A 12,259-nucleotide genomic window follows, 5' to 3' on the forward strand; every position below is an offset into this window, starting at 1 on the left:
TATATATATATATATATATATATATATATATATATAAAGAGCCCGGAGTCAATTATTCCGCTTATACTACAGCTATCACACCTCAAGACATCGATCAGATGATATATTTAAAGGGATTCATCTGGTTTTTCGTACTTAAATTGCTATTGTGAGTAGGACTATTTCTCCTGCATCTCATCCAACGCCTCTTTTGCTAGTATCAAAATGCTGTTTTAAAGCTATTAACGGAGGCTTGAGCCGTTGATAGCATTCTAATGCATTTATTAATGACACTATATATGCTAACTGATAAATTCATCAGGGCCGGGGTGACAACACCTTTTTGTGCAAAATGTAGTGTACGTATGCAAGCATGTGTGATTGCAGTAATGAGACAGAAATGCTCGTGAATGTATATTTATTTAATTATTCGTTTGTTGCATTTTTCGGTTTTGATTTTTTAAAATTGTATTTTATTATTATTACTATTTTTTTGCAATAATAAATTGAACACAAAAGTCCTTAGGCATAGGCTATCTATATTATTAGTTGTACTTGTTGTACAGGCCTACCAGCTGTATTATATTTACTTTTTGTTTCATGCTACAAACTTGATTTATCTAGACCTATATGTTTTATTTATTGAAATTAAACTGCACGCTTCCGTTAATTGTAAAATTAGACATTGAAAATGGCAGATCAAGTGCAGGGAGCTGTGTGTTAGAGGAGATCGTCTGTTCTTGTTGGTCCCAGGCTTGATTTTCTGTGGTGTTTGAAGTTTTATTTCCTGAGAGGATCAGGCTCCATTGTTTTCTTTCTTCTGCTGAAGGTGCCCAGTAGGTTCTCGGGCTTGTTTCACACTTGTTCCCTGTGACAGACATGATTTGCCAGCTCTCCAGCCCTATTTCAGACAGTATTTGAACTGTAGTGCTTCTCAACGAATGGTTGGCGTATCTTCTGGATAACCCCACTGCCTCGCAGATGCAAGCAAGCATATTTCTGAGGTAGTTCACACCCATGGGTTCGTGGGAATACCAGAACTCTCACCTGTCAAGCTCATCCTGTGTCGCTTTCAGTGGATGAAGATAGAAGTATGTGGCATCAGGTGGGTATTTAGTGAGGTTTTGTGTCTGCATTATAAGACAAGCACCATATTCACCTCCATTTTCATCTTTTTTTAATAACGAATGAATGCTGTCTTAACTCTCGGAACTCTCGTTCAGTTGAATGTCAAACCAGACCTTGCGAACCAGTCCGGCTGCTGTGTCTGGTGACAGATACTGCGAGTGACGAATGCGCTGTATTTCAGCACTGGAGATGGGAGGATGATGAGTACTGACGTCTTTACCAGTCTTTCGAAACTTTTGAGGAATACGTTGTTGGATGATTCCGATTGACCAATGATGTTGTATTTTGATATATAGCAGTTCAGTCCAGCTCTTAGGGAAATTAAAACTTGACACTGAATACTCTGTGCCAGATGCATTTCAGACAGTGCCATAGAAAGCTTGCAGCTGGGTATTTAAACACCGAGCCGAGCCAACATTGTAACAAACATTCCACACAGTCTCTTTAATTTGTATTTTTACAAAGTGGTTAAGATTTTGTACAAACATATTCTAAAACATTCAAGAGTTACTATATTAGCTTACATGACATGTAAGGCTAAAACATAAGCAGAGGATTTTTTTCTTATTACAAAATAAAGTTGCTTTTTTTCCATTTAAAAGTATTAGAAAATAAATAAATCCAAATCATTTAATGTAACAGCTGTACTGTTCATATTAGACCAAGCTTCTTTCCTGGATAGGCTATACAATGGAGGAGGTTGCACATTGAATTTAATACAGACTGTATAGATGCGCTCATTCAATGTGCACAGGCGCTTGTTTACATACCCAATTCCGCTGAGTGATCCAGTTCAAGCCAAACAGTGACAACTGCGCCTACTAGGGTCACAGAATACGATGCTCACAGAATTTGGTGCAACACAGAGTGCCTTTGATGTCCGCTTCCATTTATGTTGTTTTTCATCTGGACTGTCTAATACTGCTGCTGCCCAGTGGTTGAACTTTTATATTCACTGTAAATATTAAAATTTACTTTAGGAAAATCATCTCTCATGTTGTTTTTGTTAGTCCTGTAATTTCCGTTATTACGGTTCACTATGTGAAGTGATATGGAACTGTAATGCAGTCAAGAGAGCTGCCTGGAACTATGTTCACCGTGCATTTCCCAGAAAATAGTTGAAAACCTCAGAACGTTTGTCAGCCAATCAGATTCAAGCATTCAACGGACCTGTAGTATAATTGAGTTGCAGATCTGTTGAGTAATCCAACGTTTTAACTGGGAAAAAATATATATATATATTTACCAAACAGAATTAAATCTGTACAAATTTCATATTCAAAGGCTGTTAAATCCATGTGTGCGTGTTATATTTAGTATATTTATTATTTAGTAATTTTTAGTAATATATATATATATATACACACACAAACACACACACACACACACACACTCACAGTGGATATAAAAAAAATACTTCAAGATGAACAGAGTTTTTGTTTATCAAGTTGTATTTACTTTTATGTCAGAAGAAAAAACTAAACAACCAGAATCACTGAGTTGTAAAAAGGATTACCCCCTTGTGTCAGTTTTTTTAAAATTACCTTTTGCTTTAATTACTGCCTTAAGTCTGCTGGGATTTTTCTCTACTAACTTTGCAATATTTGCACACACTTCTTTGCAGGCATGCTATAAATAATATGAAGTTCATGCGTTAACAGAAGACGGCATATATATGGCGTTATTTCCCTGTCAAATGTCGAGAGCGTATTATTGTAGCGCGAAAGTACATTAATACCCAGATAGCACAGGTATGTCGCGGGGACGTCTGTGCGATGTATGCGTTTGCATCTGGGAGACGTCGTTTTGAGGGCGTTTGCTCATCTGGAAGACGTCGCATAGACGTCCTTTTCCGACGTTCCAGCGACCTCCGGTAGACGTATTACAGACGTTTAATATTTGAATGTTACGTCTATTAGACATCTGATTTACATATCGTTCTTAATTGTACGATTTTATATGTTCCTTCATATTTACTGTTATTGATCACAGCTCAATAAGTTACACTGATTATGCATGCGTCTTCACATATGTGAAAAGTATGATAACTAAACCCAAGTATTTTCCACTCAGAATGAAAGAACACAACATGCTGTTGAATGATTTGTATCCTTTTATTAACGGTGAATGAAAATAAGCAGTCGTTTATGTTATTGTTATTATTATTATTTTAATCCTGAACCAAACAAACAAACAACAAAAAAGCAAGTTGACTAACGAGGCATTCTCCCTGGGGCCAAGCGGAGATAATCCTTAATGTGTTTTTCAGCCTCTGCTTCAGTTGACGACGGAAGCACGGGATTCTTCATAGCTGCTCCTGCATGTTAAAAGGCAAAACTTAAATAAGTTTAACAAATAAAACTTTTTTCACTTATTGTTTAATTAAATCCTCAAAATATGTTTTTTTTTTAACTGGGCTCTTATGAATTTAGACAATGATAAGCAAAGTATAAAAAAATGATTGCAACATCCGTCCTTCCCTAAAGCTATAATGTCTGTATCAGTATCAGTTAAATTATTCATTATTCAATTAGTCATGTAAGATAAATGTATGCCGATCCAAACAAATCCATTTAAGAATTATGCATTAACTGCGCAAAATAATGTCTGTTTAATTGTTCATATGATCCCGAGTCGAGTTACTAGCTGAGAATGATTAGCCTGCCTTAATAAAATCTAATTAATATAGATAATTGATGTGCAGTTATTGCTTGTCTACTGTTTTTAATATCACTCAGCGTGATGTAATATAACATAGGAAGTAGGAAGTTTCATGTCTGTGCTTTCTATTTGATTGGTCACTGTTCATTTCCAGTGGTGCTGAAATTCTGCTTCAGTCATAAAAACTTTAAACTGCTATCGGTTTCAGGTTCTTTTAGAGTGACTCCCAGATTAGTGGAGACACAGCCTGAGTTGAATATTAATAATTTTATATTAAGTCTACTTCGAAAACTGGGCTGGTCAGATTCAAGGAATCGACTCTTTTAGAGTCGACTCTTCATTACTGAGCGCGCATGTGCTTACAAATCAGGGCCGTGCACAGACCTTTTGAGGGGCATGTGCTGAAACTGAAAAAGGGCACCCCCCTCCCTTTTTTTATATCAAGATTATTTAGTAATCTGGGGGTAATTCCCCCGCACTGGTCTCCATCACATTCTCTTGATCTACACTAGCAGTTCCATACTGGCTTTCTTCTCTTGCATCTCCTTCTGGTAACTCTCCTGCAGAGGCTCCTGTATCTTGTTCACCAGCAAATTCTTGTACATCATCTATCGCTTCTCTCTCTACATCTGAATTACTACTTCCTTCCTTTTCTTCTTCCCTGCTACAAACTGGCCTAATCCATGAAGTAAGTGAGCTGCTACCCTTGGCTGCCTGCTGTCGCTCCCTCTCCTTCTTTCTCTTATTTCTCTCTTTACGGGGCATTGCACTGCAACCACCAAGTAATCAAAATTTATGTAAGTGCAAAAAAAGTTTTTTGTCTGTATTATTTGTAGGTTTCTGTGTTTGTGAATCGCTGTTGTGTACTCCCTCTTTTTTTAAATTGCATTTATAGAGAAAAAAAATACTTGACTCATACATAAACGTGTTAACCAAAATAATACAAATTAGCTTATAAAACCAAACAGAAACCAAAATCTTTTTTTATTGAACTTTATGCACTTTTTTATGAACTTTGCAAAGAAAAAAATTATATATATATTCTCTTTTTTAGCTATTCTGTTTGGTTTTATAAGCTAATTTGTATTATTTGGTTAGCATGATTATGAATGACATTGAGAAGAGGGGAAGGTGAGCAATGAGTCAAGTATTTTTGACAAACTTTTTTGAAATATAATTTAAGTAATTATGTCCAACTCAATTCCAGATTATAAGAAACTATAGCCATACCGTTACTATAACATATCCAACATGTATCCGTCTACCTGGCAAAAATTTGATACTGTGGTGGACCAGGGATGTTGGTCTCTTGAAGGTCTCTTATTCACTACACTTTCCCTAAAATAAGCCAGCAATGAAAAAATAAATAAAAATAGTGTGAAAAGTACAGTTGCAGCGAAAAGCATTTCTGAAGGATCACGTGACACTGAAGAGTAGTGATGCTGAAAATTCAGCTTTGATCACAAATATAAATTACATTTTAAAATATATTCAAATAGAAAACAGTTATTTAAAATTGTAGAATATTACACAATATTACTGTTTTTGCTGTAATTTGGATCAAATAAATGAAGCCTTGAAATGAATCATGAATTACATTCTGCATGATAAAATATAAAGATTTCACAGTGATCTTCTGTAATTTTTATTTAGTTACTACTACATTACTGTAGTAAAACTATGTTTACTACATTTTATACATGTGAGGACGAGCGGAGAGTATACCATAACATGATTAGCCTAAATGTTAATAAATTAAGTGTATCAGCAATCATAAATCAAAGAGGAAATTTCTTAGAAATATATGTTATCTAGGTGACGAGGATCACTCGTCGCTTTGTGTAAGTTCCAGTACGAAACAGCGGGGGGGCGCACCTGTAATGATTTTCCGATGGTAAAAAACAAATTATATGTTGTTGTATTACTTATCAATATATAGTTTTTGACCAGCGAATGTGTGCAAATGTGAATTTTTGTTTTTGTCCGTCATTAAAATGGCGACGGCGCCTGCCGCTGCCGGCATCACATTACATTTTCATCTACAGGTTACAAACTAGTTTTTGTAGCTATATAGACGGAGCGCTCAGTTTTTTTCTGTGGTAAAATGCATTTGGCCAAAATCGCATTTTATAAAAGATAATATATGCACAGGCTATTTAAGTGTTGGCTATGACTAGATGGCAAATGCTAGCCCTCTCTCTCAGGCGACGTCCCACATGTCTCAGTCAGTGAGTCAGTCAGACATCAAATAAATAAAATATGAGCCTTTATAGACATAGTGTTTAGTAGTACTTATTCAAACAACAAGATATTTATTTACCCTTCGCAAAACTTTGTTCAGGTCAGCTGTTGTCTACTGTGTGGCTGCTGTGGAACTTCAGTTGATTCCCCTGAATATAGAGGGGGCGGAGTTATCAGCTTACTGACAGCTTGAGGATTGAATAAGATTTACACAAGCTCGTTTTAAGAACTTTCATTTGCTAAATATTTGTAAAACAGACAGACAGACGTGAAGGGTCACCAATAGCATTGATTAAAAAAAAAAAAACACCACCAAAAAAAGGGCACTTCGGAGTGTAAGGGCAAAAAAGGGCATGTGCTCTGCACAGGTTGAGCCCTACCTGTGCACGTGCCTGTTACAAATCATCACATCGATGCGCACGTGGAAGTGATCGCCGCGGGAAAACTGAGGTACGTAGCTTGATTCACTGTCATTAATATGTGTGGTGTATGTTTGATTTTATATAAAGTAAATTAAACAGATAAGTATTAGCTTAATATTGACGAATAGGTGTTTCTGTGGTTTAGTCAAGTGGCGGTAACAGCTGATTTTGTGGTTCATCAACAGTTCTTCGTCACTTAGCCTAACTGTTAATCGTAAAACAAAAGTTAACATTTCTCTTGTGAGTATGAAACCGCGTTTTACACTGTTAAAACGGCATGCATAATATATATTATGTTATGTAGGCCTAATAATCTGTATGAAAAGCTCACGAGGGGTAATCGTGCTTTAACGAACAACTTATGATTTTAATAATGCATTGATGCATGCATTGATTCATGCTGAAATTAACATTAAGATTAACAAATTATGTTGAAGTGTTGTTAATTCTTAGTTCATGTTAACTAATGTAGTTAACTAATGAACTTGAATTTAAAGTGTTCCCGTACACTGTACATTGGAAAACATTTTGGACGTAACTTACCTATTAGGAGTGCTCCTATGTTTGTTTTCCTGATCCCTCGCTTTTCTCCCCTACCACACCAGTTCAGCTGTTTGGCTACAGGACCAAACACCTTGGAGCATATTCTCCATATTGTTTTCTTTAGTGTGTGTCCTCCACCGATGGATAACCTGTTCACTTTAAAAATAAAAACACATTTCAAAACATTATAGACAATGCCCAAACATTATGGTCCTGTTTCACAGACAGAGCTGAGTAGTTACTCACAAATTGTAATCTGTTACTGATTCCAAATTACATTAGAAAATTGTAGTTAGCAATGAATCCATTACATTACACATTTTAAATAATGTAATCAGATTAGTTTGGTCAAAAGTAATCTAAAAGTAGTCTATTAAATTTAAATAGGATAATCAAAGTACCATATGACAAAAAAATACAAAGAGTAAGTAAATATATTTTAATTGTTGTTATTTACAGCATGAAGTGCATTAAACAATATATTATGTAAAGTTTTCTCAAACTGGTGTTTGTGAATGAACTGTAGGAGGCTTGTGAGTTTAATTAATGAAAAGCTAATAATTATTTAAATCACAAAAAGATTTTAAATTCAAATAAAGCATTTTAAAATCAATAAAAAAAATTAAAACGTTTAATTTGTTTACCTGCATGTGTCGCAGAACCAATGAACATAGAAATGTGACACTTAATTATTAAAAAATATATATTTTAAAATCTCATGAGTACTTTTAAGTAAATATATTAGGTGATCAGATGACAAAAAAAAGTTCGTGAATTTGTGCATTTTAATGCGTTTAAAAGACTAAAGCCATCCAAAGACATAGAAATACATGGTTAAACAACCTACAGATAAAAATCAATGTGTTGATGCTGATGCTATGTTCTTAAACATTAAATTATTTTAAATCCAGTGATCAAACGCTGCCCCCTGACTAATGACGGGTCTCTGTGTGAATATCCACAAACCTGAAGACTTTCTGAATGTATATAAGCAGTTAAAGCAGTTAAAGGGGGGTTAAATTCACAATAATCTATTGCTATATTGTAAATAATATTTAATCATGTAATCCATAAAAAGTAACTGTAGTCTGATTATGAGCTTTATATAATGTAATTTAATATAAATACAAGTTATTTATTTACTAGAATCTGTTTACGTAATCCAGATTACATGTAATCAATTACTACTGAGCACAGAACAGGGATTAGTTTAAATCAGGACTATAGGTCCTAGTTTTGCTTTTATAAAAATGCTGCATGTGTGCATCTTGAGATGAAACAATGGCACTGACATATTGTAAGGAATGTCATTGCAAGTTATTTTGAGTTAAGACAGCTCACACATGCATTTCAGTCTGGGACTTAGCCTTAAGCCTGGTCTGTGAAACCGGGTATATAATAGATATTATTTACTTCACTGCAACTGTTAAACCTTGAAATGTCAATGATTTTTACCATCTTTTGCATCATTGCTTTTTCTGATAATTGTCTTTCCAGTTTGTCTAGTTCCTCCATGGTTGTGAGAGGAAAGACATCATCCTCGCTGTCCACCACTGGAGCACTGGAACGGTTGTTTGCTGCAAGGGACTGGACCACTGAAGTCAGATGATTGATCTTCATGTCCAGTTCATTAAGTGCCTCCAGAATTGTTCTCTCAACAGCTGCAACACAGTAGGTTTATCTGGGAGAGTATTTTAATTAAACTATAAGATGTATAATTTTACAAATTTAGCACTTCAATTTAACGTACGTGTACATTGATTAGTGATGCAGCTCCATCGTCTCACACCAGAAGCACCTGCAAGCACATAAAGCTCTTAAATGTGATTAAACTAACACATCATGAAAAATTGAGTTTCTGAAGATATGGCTACATGCTTAAAGCCTTAGGCTGATGATACACATACTTTTTGGGCAACGATGCTGTCAACAGGCAAAAAAATTACAAATGACTTACTATTTGTTCTTGGCTGGTGGGTACTTGAGGGTCTCTGTTCAGAGATTGTGTTCTCTGATGGATTGTACAGAAAATGTAATGTTAATAAACCTAGTGTTATTAATTTGCAGTGTATGTGTTTACTGCATGTGTTTATGAATGTTCTTTTACCTTGAAAGTTAGATGGGTGTTCACCCCAAGCATCCTCTTGCTCATTTTCATTGGACAAGCTCACTGGAACAGCTGGAGTTAAGAAAGGTGAAGTTGGTAAGTTGTATTTGCTACAATGACAATGCATGACACTGATACAATATGGGCTAGATTTACTGTCAGCTTGCACCAGCCAAACCTTCTTTTGGTGTTAAAATAGTACTGTCAGGATTTACTAAAGAGGCGCAGTAAAGAATTAGTGCTGAAAAGATGTGGACAGTTGTTTTTGCGTTTAACCTTTAATATGCATTTGTAGTAGTTTTCCTTTGAGACACAAAATTTATGGGAGGTGAGTATTAAGATGAATCACGCATTGATTTAATAACATTTGTGCTCTTCAAATTATTTGTATTTGATACATTTTTAATACCCAAAAAAGGCATGTCTTAAAGCAGGCGGTAATTTGCGCTGCTCTTGGTAGATTGCACTGGTTATTGTGGGAATGATCTGGCTTCGTCTGTTCTTTAAAGTTTGCATTGTCAGTAAATCACACGCATAATTTTCCCTCCCATCGGCACATTTATGGAATTGCGCTCTAATGCTAATTTGGTCTGTTTAGTAAATCTGGCTCAAGGGCTCCTAAAGGGGTCATATAATGTGATTTCTATTTTTCCTTTTCTTCAGTGTGTTATGTAGGTATTTGTACATGTATAAGATCTAAAGAGTTACAAAGCTTAAAGTCTCCCACTAAAGGATTTATTCTATCTAAAAGATAAGGCCGATCCATACCATGCTAAACGGCTCATTCAAACACGCCCCCACACATCTACGTCAAAATGTGTTCACTCAAAAAAAAGGTGTGGTTTCAGGAACCGCAGTTAGTGTTGAAGCAGTCATGTCAGGGAGACGCTTTGTGTTTCTAGGCAAAAGCAAAAGCACTTTATGTGGACTTCCGAAAGTAGATGCAATGAAGATTCATTGTTAAGATTTATTTACAACAGAACAACCCAGATGTTCAAATTTGACATTTGACAGTTTTGTGAACCTAAGAGATTACAAGGCTGGCTGTGCACAAAGGCTATTTAAAAAAAAAAAAAAAAGGTAAATTCCGACTTTGCTATGACGATCTTTGCAACGATTGTATTGTAAAATGCGCTACACAAATAAACTTGAATTGAATCTGGTGCTTATTCTGAATCGCTACTTTTAAGTATGTTTTCTTAATAGTTTAAGTGTTTGCTATTGACTGTTCAAATGCAGAGTTTTGCGCAGCGTAGAGTAACGTGTTGTGTGATTACGTGTGTGTGTGAGGGTAACATCACAGCAGAGTAAACAGACTGTCAGAAATCATAGCACATAAGCTGTCTTAACCGTGGCTTGTGTACTGCATCATCACTGTGTCTGTCACATGACTCTGTTGCCCTTTCGGGCTTGAACTGATGGTAAAACTAATGACATTATTAACAGTCTTATGGAACAACTTATGGAAAGGGGCGTTGCATTTCCGACGAGTGCTTGCGGTGTTCAGCCAATAACAATGCATTGGGTAAGTTGGCCAATCAGAGCAGCCTGTGCTTGTCGGAAGGAGGGATTTTTTTGAAAATGAGGTTTTTGAGAGAGGCGGGACATAGAGGAACTACAATAATGTACAGTATTTGAAAAATGTTTTTTGAATATTAAAGCATGTCAACATATTCTGTTACACCAAATATACAAAATAATGGTCTTTAAAATAGCATATGACCCCTTTTAGTGATACCCTAGTAATGACTGAAATTGACAGTTTTTTTTTTTTTTTTTTTTTACTTTGCATTCTTCTTTGTTGTGTGGTTGATGGTCTTTGGTCTTGAGAGAGTCTTAAGGCAGAGAATTTGTTCTCTAATTAGAAAAAGTGAAAAAAATTGTATTAGGTTGTTTTAGGCCATGACTCATTTGCAATTGTGTTTTTGATTTCCTCCATACACTAATTAATGTTTTTTACCTTGAGTGATAGATAGGTGTTCTTCCCAAGTTTCCAGTTGGAGGTCTGCATGAGAGAAGCTCTCTGTTAAATGAGCTTAATTGACATTACAAAAGGTACCCATTCTGCTGCTGCTGAATTGTGCTCTCTATTTCTTTGTATTTTAGCTTAACATTTTTGCTTTAAACAAGCACATTTTCTATAGTACACCTACATGAAATCCTACAGTACTTACCAAAAGTGAGTCATACAACTTACGCTGTGTTCTTTCTTGCTTGGAACTTGAAGGTCTCAGCAAAGAAAATGCATTCTCTGATGGATTGTACATAACATGCTGAATTACCTTATGTGTGTACAGTAATTGTCCTTTTTGTTTTCTTTTACCAAATACTAATTGTTTTTTTTTTACCTTGAATGTCAGGTGAGTGTTCACCCCAAGCATCTTGTGGCTCATCTGCCTGGGAGAAGCTTATGGGAACATCTGGAGCTGAGAATGATGGAACTGGTAAATTTAAATAATTTTACATGACACATTAATTTTAATGGCTGGTTTTTATTCATTAAAGTGTCTTGCAACTTCTGACATCAGGCAGAATAGGCACATGACTAAACATCTACAGTGTGTGCATAATTATTATGCATGTATATATCTGATAAAAAAAAAATCCAAGTATTTTGCCAATTACAAACCATAATAACCCATAACCACAAGCTGAAGTGTCATAAACAAATGAAGACTGATTTAAAAAAAAAAAGTTTTATGGATGGGTTTCATGGATAGGATAAAGATAGGTTAAGAGTGACTCTTGAGGTATCACCACCAGTTCAAGTAAGCCTCAATTTTGCAATTGCTATAGTGTTGCATCTTTCTCCTGGGTATTTAAAGGGGTCGTATGACATTGCTAAAAAGAACATTATGTTGCATAATTGGTGCAATGCAATGTGTTTATGTGGTTTAGATTTTTCACATAATGTACATTATCCTCGCTGCACACATCTGTATATTTGGGATGAACTACAACTTAACCACTGATTTCTAGTCATGTCCTCTTTTGGAAGGCCAAACAAATTAGTTTTGCTTTCAAAACAAAACACACAGTGACTCCACAACATGGTAGCGACGGCAACAGCGAGATGTACAAGACAGTGGACATTGTAGGACAGGAATTTGGGGCCGTATAGCTGTCCAAAGTGTGTGACAAAAAGTCGCAGAATATCATTGGCATAGTCGATGTGATC

The 12,259-nt window shown here is 35.5% G+C and overlaps 1 long non-coding RNA gene and 1 pseudogene across 1 annotated transcript; one reads left to right on the plus strand and one right to left on the minus strand.

Moving 5' to 3' along the window:
* LOC132099126 (NACHT, LRR and PYD domains-containing protein 3-like) overlaps positions 1–12,259 on the plus strand; it is a 476,979-nt pseudogene that overhangs the window by 274,988 nt on the left and 189,732 nt on the right.
* LOC132099157 (uncharacterized) lies at positions 3,203–7,271 on the minus strand. The gene is made up of 2 exons (XR_009423029.1): positions 6,975–7,271; positions 3,203–3,424 (listed from the first exon to the last, which is right to left on the minus strand). It is a non-coding gene; the product is annotated as an uncharacterized LOC132099157 (long non-coding RNA).

The sequence above is a fragment of the Carassius carassius genome, chromosome 22, assembly GCF_963082965.1.
Source record: "Carassius carassius chromosome 22, fCarCar2.1, whole genome shotgun sequence".
NCBI lineage: Eukaryota > Metazoa > Chordata > Actinopteri > Cypriniformes > Cyprinidae > Carassius > Carassius carassius.